The sequence below is a fragment of the Myzus persicae genome, unplaced genomic scaffold, assembly GCF_001856785.1.
Source record: "Myzus persicae strain clone G006 unplaced genomic scaffold, MPER_G0061.0, whole genome shotgun sequence".
In the NCBI taxonomy this organism is placed as follows: Eukaryota; Metazoa; Arthropoda; class Insecta; order Hemiptera; family Aphididae; genus Myzus; species Myzus persicae.
The window spans coordinates 209,682-222,271 of NW_019104344.1; the positions used below are offsets into that span (position 1 = coordinate 209,682).

The following is a 12,590-nucleotide window of genomic DNA, read 5'->3' on the forward strand; positions in this document are numbered from 1 at the left end:
CAAAATTGTTTTTTAAATGTGTGTTAGACTATAATAGTTTAATACATTTGTCATAGATAACTGTTCATAATTTATAAAATAATATTTCTATACGTATTTATGTTAAATATAGGTTTTTTATCCTATCCGTTTTTTTTTTTATAAAATTTTTATTTTTTCTGACATTATAGAATATCAAATGATTTTTCCCAATACCACGAACCATGTTGAAAATTAGATATGTTGCCAATTTTCAAATTATATTATTAAAGTTTATGCGCTTCTCCCGTATAAGTTGTCATTATATAAAGCATACCATATTATATATTTTAAAAATTATAACAAATTTAAAAACAGACACTCGCGTTTTTAGGGATAGTACTTATTTACAGTTAGCAATTCTGTCTCATTAATATATTATATTAAACTCGAAACGAAAATCAGGAACAAAGACCCCCCCAAAAAAACAACATCTATATAATAAATAAATATTTTATATTCAAATTCGTCTACGGCGAGTATAATTCAGAAAATAACGGAGGTCGGTTTTTTTTAATATTATAAACAATTTAACAGATCCCATAAATTACAAACTACGTCGTGCAGGTTTGCGGAATCCACAAAATAGCCGTGAACAACGCTATCCGCATCTAAATTATATATGCATACGGGATATATACACCACCACCACCGGTGACACTAACCACTGGTGACGAAAATCCTCGATAACACGAAATATAATTTTATCGACTAAAATCCCAAAGTCTGGTTCTCCGGAGTACACTGCGGATCACAATACCACATTTTAAGCCCCGCGATAATACTTTGTCGAACGTAAATTTATAATAATACCTATATGTACAATCATTCGACTCGAGTTACAACACACATTTTTTTATAAACGACGTTTTTAGACGAACTGTAGATAGCTATATTTACCATGATATAGGCCAAGTCTTCGGCATCAATAACATATACAAGCCTTATATTGTAGGCTTATTTATTAGTAAAATTATAATACGACAGTATTTTATTCTTGAAGTAGGTAGTTAAGTTGTAATTTTAATGAACAGGTAATAGTAATATATTATATGATTTAAAACAGATGTTTAAGTAATGTGGATTGTGTTAGTTTTTTGTACAAGGTTGGTACTTTGATATTAGATATAGTTGCTTTGTATTATAGATATTTATATATTATTTAAAAATGAGGTTTATTCTTCAGTAATAAGTTTAATCTATATAATATTACATGAGACAATTTAAATTTAATGGCACATTAAAAGAAAATGTGTAATATGTATTAATCAGGTTGCGATTAAATTTTCGACATTTAAATTTTTTTTTAATCGTGATAAAAAGGAAAGTCGGATTGGCGCACTTTGATGTACAGTAGGAGTCAATATTACTTCACATTAAGTAAGTTTATTCATGGATGTGTTAAATTTGAATTCAATAATAATTGTTGCACACGAAAAACCATTCTGAGTGGTCCAGGCATCTGAGTGTATAAAAATATTATTCAAGTTATATGTCATTTTAACTTTAATACAAAGTAATAATTTTCAAACTTTCATGATTTTGTCAAAATTATAAATTTAAACGCCCATAAAAAAATTCGTGTGTATACATAATATTATGTGTTGATATTTTTAAATCGCCAAAAGAACAACTAATGTGAGATATTTCAATCGAGCAACAAAAAAAAAACACAAATTACATTGTGGTAATATCAATACTTTTATGCTCCTCTCACAACCTGTAAAAAACTAAAAAAATCATTCAAATTGATTACATTTAGTGACAATAATATTATTGTAGTCAGAACTGCGGGTCAAGTCTTTTACAGATTTTCGTGCGAATATCATAAAATTTGATAGTGATCACGATAGTAACGACATGGGAAATGACAACATGATACAATATTTTGCCGCAGTCAGTATTCCTAACAATTATCGGTTACTATAACATATATATTATAATTATAAATTTATTGTGTGTACATAAAATATAAAATAATATACCTACGTACCGCGGTGTATGGTTACGGACTGATAATTTCGGTATTTTGCGATGACACAATCTCGCGTGTCGTAACAATTATGTTTAGTTGTGTTTTGTAAACCATACTCGGGCCGTCGAGTGCACATTATATAGATACGTATCACAGAAAACCTTTATAACGCGTATTTGGACCAATCGCATATCACGTTTTTTTAAACGATTTCGTTATCGTTTGAGTATTTGTGGAATATATACCGCTTGTACTATTGTTTGTATATACGGAGGGATTCATTTCAACACTTACTGTAATACTAACTTACCGTACACGCACATTTTATTTTCCGATATTTGTGTTTATTGATAAATTATAACCACTTATAAGAAGACTTATAATTACGTTTTTTAAGTTTGTATACTTTTTTAACAGTAAAAACGTTATTTTTTTTAATCGCATTATGCAAAGTGGTTATTGTTTTTACAGATATTTTTTTGAGTGATAAGCTATTTATTTTTAATCCCGCAATCGGAAGAAGCCAATATGATCTATTCTAAAAACACCGATGAATAAAATACATAAATACATTTTTTATTTTTGAACACAAATCTAAATATTTTAAAGTTAGGTAAATTAGTTTTGTAAATTGAAATCCAAAAGTTCGCGTATGGTTCTACTGCGCCTAAAACATACCGTCGCCGTTTGAGGACCGTGGGTTTTTTATTTTTTCAAAGTTCTTGACAATAACATCATACAACACCGTATAGCAAAAATAAATTTCGTAAATGCACATGGTTATTTCTGTGTATTGTTTTTCGTCCAATTCTTCGACAGCAAGCCGATAGTCTTCTATAAACGGGTACTTCACCACCTTGGTGACAAGTTTTCCACGACTCTCGTGGTAGCTTGTCACTTTTCCATAATAAATTACAGTCGCAGCTTCGACCTGATGTAACAACGTAAGAACATTTTTTTGTACTGATACACCGAAATTGTTGCCATCTTCAATTTTTGGTGTCGATAAAGTTATCCACATTCTTATCGCGCGGTTGTCTTGGACTAATTGCGAGATGCTAGGCTTAAAGATTTCAACGATTTCAGTTACATTTTTATTGGACGGCACTACCATTATTTGTGGTGCTGGAATCGTGTCACACGGAGTTTCTCCCTCTGCACAATGAATAATATAGTTTTCTGATTCAGTGACCGCAGTGCTGGGGGCTTCAAATTTGTAGTCTATATAATTTGCCGGCATACGATGCTCGGGCATGTTGAGAAACTCGTAAAAATGTACTATTCGTTCGGGAAATGTTTGAAAAATAATATTTTCTGCGTCAGCCTTAAGTGTTTCGTGAAATTCTTTGGTCTTTGTAGCAGCATCAGCAGCCATGGTGGCTCTCAGTCTCAGCAAGTGAACGATTTGGCAACCTCGAGTAGATTGTATCCAGATCAATAGTATTAGACGGACACGAGTCGAATACGGTATTCAAAAACTGAATGAATTATCGTAAGATGGTAGCTCGAGTAAAATAGAGTAATATTAAATAAAAACAATCACCATGAGAAACGAGATAGTATTATATTTAAACATTATTCAAAAACCAGTATTTTTGTTTATTTAGCAACAAAAATTAGAAGGTTGAACGAAGAAATAAATAATGTCGAGGTACACCTCAAAAACTTGAAGTTCTTACTTAAAGAAAGCTATTTGTTTAAGGTCAAATTAATAATTTTAGAAATTAAACTATATAAAAACCTAAAATAAACCACTATGATAACAAATGGTAAAAATTATATTCCATATGATACGGTGAAGACTTATCCGTATATGACGTACCTATTATAATAATGTATTTATTTCATTATTTATAAGATACTCAAAAATTGACATTAAAAATGTAGTGCAATTGTCTGAAAGACTAAAATCTATAAATATATTTGGGGAGACTGAAGCTTTGGTCCATACCCCGGACTCTTACGAGGCTTTTCTGGTAATACAATAATAATCCCTTAAAAAAATGTTTTAAATGTGTAAAATCTTCAGTTCTTTTTGGAAGCAGATAAGAGTTATATATAACAGGTTAAGAAGGTCTTGTCTACAGTCACTTCGCTATTTGTGCCTACGGATAACTCGACCAATATTGATATATAATATATAGATGTTATATAAGTTATACGATTTTAATTTATATTATCGTAATACTTATTGATACGCACTGCAATAATATGATCACTACACCTTATAGCTAATATTTATAGATTGTGAGTGTTTCGGATGAAAATTCCCAGCAAACATTCATATTCACATTATTGAAGACTACATACAAACTTGACAAATAAATACCTCCTCCCGCCATGTTTATCACACTAAATTTCAAAGATGCAATATAAATATATTCCATATGGATCGTATATATAGGATGTATATTATATTAATAATATAATATTGCATAGACACATGCGTATTGTTCTGATATTGTGACGTTATCGAGAATTATGCTAATTGAGTCTCAAATCACCTGAACAGAAAAAACAATAATATACTTATTGAGTTTGGGTATAAATGAAAAATATACCAGTTGAGTTCACGACCGGGAAATAAAAAATAGCAAGTTTATTGTGCTGAAAACATATTTTAAGGTCGATAGACCAGTTGAGATCTTTCATTTTCATGGTAGATTGACCTGCAATAGCATTTAGTAAATTAAATTTAGTATATTATTAATATGTAAAAATAATATTTATTGTTTCAGTGCTCACAACTTCAATATTATTTTACTTGAATAAAATGGCATAAAAATTGCCTATTATACAATTTAATGGTAAGATTATTATCTAATGCATTCGGATGATTTTATTGATATTTCAATTACGGATTAAGTTATGATTTAAAGCTGTAAATTGTTTAAAATAATTTTAAAAAGGATCATCCTACTTGCTTTAAAATTAAAACTTCAGTATAAATGCCTCCGAGTTAATAATCTTACCTTCAAATTGTATAATAGGTCATATCTTACTTAAGTTATAAAAATAACCGAGTAAAATGGATTATTTCGAACGTTAAATTTGCCTTGTCGAATGTCTGTCATAATACGTGAGTGGGCGCTCTTAAATATATGTACCTACTATTGTATCGCATGACGAGTAATATAGGACCTTGTGTATCATATCAATTGTAGATTAATGTACGTATCTGCTATTAATGAGCACTACGCTTCAAAAATTGAGAAAATTATAAAAAAAAATGCAGAGCTGTTGTGTAAAAAGTAAAAACAAGATGAAATCATAAAACACAAAAACCAGACTGCTCGATAAGGCTCTGTCGGATAAACGCACAATATTATATTGAAACGGGCAACAAAATAATTATTTAAAAGCTTCAAACCGATTCCAGAGCGGTGAGAGGGGATGTGGACGGAATAAGAAAATGTGTAACCGCATACGTGTTTACTGTTTGTAGGTATTATAATATTATAATAAAACACAATATTATGTATATAAAATACGAAGCAGCAGCAGCAGAGTACGTGTATTTATATGTGTACACGAAAAGCGTATAAATGTAAAACAAATGCAGACACGTTTAAAAAAAAAACGAAATAAATAAAAAATAATACCAGTTTGTTTAAATTAAATGAAACCGTGAGCGCGCGCGCGCACAAGAATGCGCGTATCGATCGAATATAAATTACCCGATATACCAACACTATTATAATATTATTGTCTTATGCGTGGACGATTTGGGTCGGACGATTCGCTCTTTTCTCAATGCATATAAAAATATATTATTACTTACATTAAATCAGCTGTATCCAATTAAACATCGAATACGGTATAATATTACATATTTTAATCTGCGCGATTACTGTTTTTAAATGGGAATACAACTATCATGATATTGGATGTATTGAAAATGTCAAACCCTGTCGACGCACTGTGTTCGGCATCGAACATGTTATTATTGTTGTGATAAAAGTGTCAAAAATGAAGGTAGTGTCACAACAATATCGAAATTGGCCGCTCCTCGAACAAATCAAAAAAGAAGTTATAATAAAACTGTTCAAAAATAAATATAATTTGAGGTCATTGTTCGAACATTTTTTTTTTGCGAAAAATAAATAATGTTAATTATTTTAATATAAGATTATTGCATCATGTGATCGTAGGTAATTTAGAATAGCACCTATAATGTAATTAATCGGTTGATTCTATAAAAGTACAAAACGTAATTTTTCATAACTTGTGAGATAAATAGATAATACTGAATACTGATAACATCAAAGCAAAAGACACGTGTTTAATAAACTGAAAGTTCACCATCATTATTACTAAACACATATTATAGTTACACAAAATGTTCAAAACAAAAAAATACAACAACTTATATAAAGTTCGTTTTACACGATAATTGTAGTGAAGTACGATCACTCGTATGTCCCCTATTATCCGCACTATTTATAATCAGAAGATAGAAAGTCTAAGTAATAAAAGTAATGTTGTTTTAAAGTTTAATTTTTGACATAGATAAATCAACTTCATAAATACAAAATGTGACAAGTGATATTAACTTATGATTGTTAATTACTTATTTTTACTGCTTCGTTAAGTATTATTTTATAAACAAGATAGATGTTCAAAGTTCGAGTATGGGCCGTGACCCAAAAGTGGGTTGAGATTATATTTTTGGTGGGTCACATTTAACTTTGGAATATTTATATATTTTTATAACATATAATATTTAGAAATTGATTTAAAGTAATTTAAGTAATCACTTTAGAATATATTAATATAAAAGAAAAATTATATACCTATTATAATATGTATAAATTCAAATAAATATTATACATGATACAGTACTTTTCGTGTCATTTAATCATCGGATGATTGAATTCAGTTCTACCATTGATCATAATCCACGATATGATTACAAGGGTACCGATGACTTGTCACCACAACGCTGTTGGACTAAAAGTCATCTCAAAAATAGCGATTGACAATGAAAAAAATGTGATTAATATGGATGTAGATCGTCAACATTTGAACATTTTACCTAATGTATCGTACCGTGAATAGTTTGGGTACCTCTGCACTAGATTATCTGCAGTATGCGATATTCAAAACTATAGCTATAGTGCTCTTCTATAAATTATAATATATAATAAAATATATCATTATCTTGCGAAAAGGGATCAAGTTTATAAGATGTCGTCATATTATAGCATTATTTACCGCTATACAAAATCGTTTGATAATGGAAACGGATTAATCGTCGGTATTTATTTGATAGAAGAAAAATATATAGAGCGAAGCGATATAGCAGAATCGTAATTAATCAATTAAGTCTCTTAAGATTACTATCGAGATCGTGTGTACTCACGTCAGAGTCGGCCGCACGCATTTAGAAGTCGTCCGCAATAAATATTGATCGCGGAATCTCCGACGAGTCTTGAAGTTCCTGATAACTGCGCGACAGACGACGGGACTACGCGACTGACGGCCGGTTATATCGCATCAGAGATAATAAACCGGACGTGACAATATCAATTATTATTGTCGTCAGTCGTGACGGCCAATAAAAAAAAGCGTCGCAAATTCTTGACAGAGTCCCGATTGGTCGTCGTTGTGAAGACTAACGGTTGCGGATTTGTTTTCAATTTAGCAGTGTTCTGGACGACAATCACACGCGAACGTCATAATTTAGTCTACTATCGTAATTAAGTTCCTATTCAACACTCACTTAAACTACAGAATAACCGGAACTCGGAAGTATCACTGTTTTAGTACTACATGGGTTCTTATTGGTGATAGATTTGCTATACCCTAGACCTATAATACTACTTAACAGAACTTACTGTGCATAACAACATCATTATGCGGTAAAACATCTCGCAGTGATGTAAGGGCTGTCTTGACGAAAAAAAAACAGTGATGTAGCCTGTCTTGACGACAAAATAAAATAATATATTTATATATATATGTAATCTTACCCTACCACCATACATAATATTGAGTAAACTAGTAAACAAAATGCTGCCTCTATATTTTACCGCTTCTATACACTCATTTCTTGTCTATTGACTATTAGTATTAGGTCTACGTACCAGTTGGTTTATCAGTGTACCCCGTATGCAGATAATAATAAATGGTACAACTTATTGGTACAATAAATATTGTAGATAATTTTTATTTTATCAATTAACACGTTTGTTTAAAAAGGGTTAAAATGATAACATAAACAATTTGTAGAATCGGTTTCAAGAGCAAAATAGAATTTTAAATTATGGTCCAATTCTGGCTACACTGATATACCGAAAAATGCTCACCGATTTTCGAATTCTCATTAAGTGATTTTTCTGGTTATTCTGTGCTGAAAGAGACGTGATATCTGGTAAAAATCGAAAGTATAAATATCACGTCATCGAGCGGGTCTTAAAATAAACTATTTGTAAGTATATAAAAGGTGATTCTTTTAATTTTAAAGGTGAACACTGAACATGTTTTAAAATATTTTTCCAAGAGTTGCTGAAGTGGATTATTCCTATAAATCGAATTTCACTGGTATATTTTTAGTTTCATAACTTAATTATCAAGATTTTCAAGAAGAAAAATTCGATACGTATCGATACGAAATAGTTACGTACCACCTCATATCGGAGTTTGAGTCCGATACCGGTCGGTACGTATCGCTTGTATATTGCACGTGTAACATCTTGAACGCTCAAAATTGACCCGATACGTACCGATTAGCTCCAAATTCTTTCTTGAAAATCTTGATTGTTAGCTGTTAAATAACGGAGAACGTCATAAGTGATACCCGTAACTGATACGCATGCGTATAGTCCTCAGTCATTAAAATATTCAAAATAATAATGATAGAAAATAGTAGTGAGTTTTCTAAAATAATTGGTGTCTTAAATTAAATCGATCACCCGGTATATAAATAGTAACTATACAAAATATAGACGCACTACGCACACGATCGAATAACGAAATGCATATGTGTAATACAATTATGACCCATTCTAATCAAGTCACGCTTGTGTGTCGAACACGGTGTTTTCGACGTCCCTCCCTCTCGGCGGCGGCGGCGACGATACTTTATTCCTGAGCTCGATCGAAAGCCGTTTGACCGCAGTTTGACTGAGCCGCTCGGACAACAACAATAATATTAAATACGATAAATAATAACTCTAAGAGTTTATCGTATACAGCAATGGGCGTACCTAAATTATAATATAATATATTATGTTATTATTTTTACGGGGTGGCGGTGTGTAGGGGAGTAGAGCCGCCAAGTTTCGTCGATGATTACGGTACGAAATAACATATCAGTTTTGGAATATCCGAGCTAGACTTCTGCGGAGTTTCCGATTTTCATACTCTTATAGTCAGGTACAGTCACTACAGTTAATTCTCTTTCTGCAAACTTAATTTTTATAGAATCTTCTCCTTTATTTAAAGGACACAACGATAGAGCACCCGTTGTGGAAATTTGCAATAAAAATACAATTTTAAACCATTTATACCTATTTAAAATATATTGAGAGGATCGAAATGTCGGCCGCGCTGAAGTTATCTTCTTTTCAGATTTTATCCGAACCCTTATCGCTATCGGAGAAGGTAGCAATTAAAAAAAATTCCTTAAATCATGGAATAAAATGAATGATATTTGACACAGCATTATTTTTAACACCCGGACTTTTTAATCTCGAATTGAAATTTTCTATCGTTTTCGAAAACTTTTGAATAAGATCCGACCGAATTCTGCCTAGGCGATCTCGCAGTTTATGGACGCACACATTTCAAGGGATATTCTCAGGATGCCGAAGTAGGAAACAATGAAACTATATATCTATATACACCCCTGCATTGGCTGAGTACTCGCGTAGTGTTCCGTAAAGTCGTTTCGGACCGCGATTATACGCAGTGCGAGAAAAAGGAAATCGGACGACGGCGCGGGCTTCCGGAATAATCCTCGCCACGTCCGGTCCAAAAACAGCAGCCGGGCAGAGGACTCCACGCGGCGTTGCAGTCTTTTAAAGTCTTTTTCTTCCCCCGCTCGCACTCTCCTACACGCCGTATACACACACACACATACATAAATATATATATATATGTTTATTGTTTATGTACGATTTGTGATTCGGGTATATACACGACTTATTGCCGCCACTTATGTAATGATATATACACCGCGATCGTATAATATATAATAACGTGACGCCCTCGAGCCGGACCCGATCGACTGGAAAATCGATTTTCCTCCTCCTCGGCCGTTTGGTTTCTCGTATATATAATAACCCGTATTAGTCACGTCCGGCGTGGTGTCCGGTGACACTATCTAAGCGCGGCCGTATAATAAGTATACAGGAGGGGTCACAGCACACAGTTTTTCACTCACATCCCCTACACATCGCAGTGGTCAGCAATTAGTTTCTAGTGGATGATCTGAAAACAATTCCAGAAAAATGATTATACATAATATTTTATTATATATTATATTCATACAACGTTATAGATAATAACCTGGGTTAGGTATTTACGTTATTTATTTCGGTGTTAAAACTTAGAAATGCTATTTAAGAAAATACTATAAAGTATATATACAATTCAATCACTTTGAAATTTGTATTAACTGTACAATTTTACCACGGGTTCAACCACCACCAAAGATGGAAGAATCTGAAAAGCAATTGTCTGCTGTGTGTGGACCGGAATAAGCTGCAAGATTGAAGAAAAACATTTTTGGTGCTCTGGCCTTTTACCCTCCACCGTTCACCACTATCGCACACCCTCTGGTCTATGTGAACACTCTATAGGTTCGTTGGGGCTAAAACACCGATTTGCGATCGCTCTGTATATACACGGTTTTCTGGCTCCGGTCACTGCGAAAGGCGTTCGAGCACGTTATACAATAGCAATATAAAAACCTAATATATGTTTAAGTCGCTTGCACATAAATACATGTTTATACCGTACGAAACGATCGTAAAAACCGTCTGAACCAAATCCCGAGAGTTTGATTTTTTTGGTCCATTCACCCTTGCGAGATCCTAAACGCCATATATATATATTTTTTAATAGGCAGGCTAGAGCGGTAGTAAACGCTCTGGTAAACAGCGATGGACCCTGCACATATACCCTTACCAGGGCGAGTTTCGAACCGAAAAAGTCGTTTTCCGGGGCGATTATTTCCTTTTCGCGTTCCTCCCAGGAATCGGAAGTGACGTTTATACTATGTATATACATTATACAACATATATATAACGAGTAAGCTCGCAGTTCCATCACTGCTGCAGGATCATCTCGATAGACGTCGTAATAGAAAACGAGTTATTTATAAATATTATGCGCTTAACACTACCAGTGTCTCGTTCTCGTGACTCAGAGACTTAAATATCAGCTTAATTATTCGCACTGATACTTTATAAGGCACGTACATCGCCGATTGTGTGCAAAATCGTTTACATAAACTCCGCAGTCCTAGCGCGTAAACTTAAAAGTTTATTATGCACGATTACATTATTTTAAAGCTTCCTGCATAATGTTAATGCTTAATAATTATAGTCATAAACTATTATTTTTTAATATTTACATGATATATACATGTGAAAATTGTTTTATCGACTTGGGCTTAAAAAATAAATAATAATTGAAAATTTCATTTGCCTATAAATGAAAAGACACATATGAAAATATTTTGTTGTTAAAGTTACACTAAAAACAAATATCCTTTTTTTTCGTAAAATGGTTTTGTGTAAAAATTCCCGTTTTTCCAGAATGTTTTGTTTGTTTTTCCTGTTGCTTTTGAAAAGTATTGGAAATTTTCAATTTTGACCTCCCTAATGCACCAACTAGATTCACTTGCATACCATAAACGCTGCAATTTAAGAAAATCGAAGCACTTTTACTACAAGAAACCGTGATGACAGAACAAAAAAAAAACTAAATATAAAAACAACACATTATTGTAATATCAATGCATTCATCGCTCCGCTCAGAATTTAAAATGTTAAAACATATGGTCAAAGTTGTAATAATTAAGAACTATAAAAAAATCATAATAATTCGACTCTTAAAAATATTACCGATATCATAATTTTTTTAAAATATTGAGCAGGCAACAGCAATAATATGTATATAATATGCATCGGCAAATACTGTCAGACTGTAAAACGTATATGAGTGGGATTTTCAAATATTAAGAGTCTGAACTCTGGAGTCAAATTTTTAACGCGACTTGATCACAAATAAAGCTTGATATAAAGCTGTTTATTGCATTGTACTCATTACTGTCTATAAAACTGATAGTATTTTTCGACGGAAATATTATCCACATTTTGCCATGTAATAATTTACTGTAAAAATATGCGTTTCTTGTGAATGAATGACGAACAAAACAAGATGTCAATTTTGTAATTCGTGAAAGTTTTACTTATCGTTTTCACTGTGATAAAAATATAAAAACAAAAGTTTGTTTTATATTATTTGTTTTTTTTCCCAAGTTTTATATGAAATTGTAATGGTGAAAAAAGAATTATAAAACTTTTAACTGATAAGTTTGTATATAATTAATTCGAGTTACTTTATCTTCGAAAAACTTTCAACTTGC

The 12,590-nt window shown here is 32.1% G+C and overlaps 1 pseudogene; it reads right to left on the reverse strand.

The window, feature by feature from the left end:
• Nucleotides 1-2,660: 2,660 nt before the first annotated feature.
• LOC111041342 lies at nt 2,661-3,368 on the reverse strand (annotated as a pseudogene).
• Nucleotides 3,369-12,590: the final 9,222 nt, after the last annotated feature.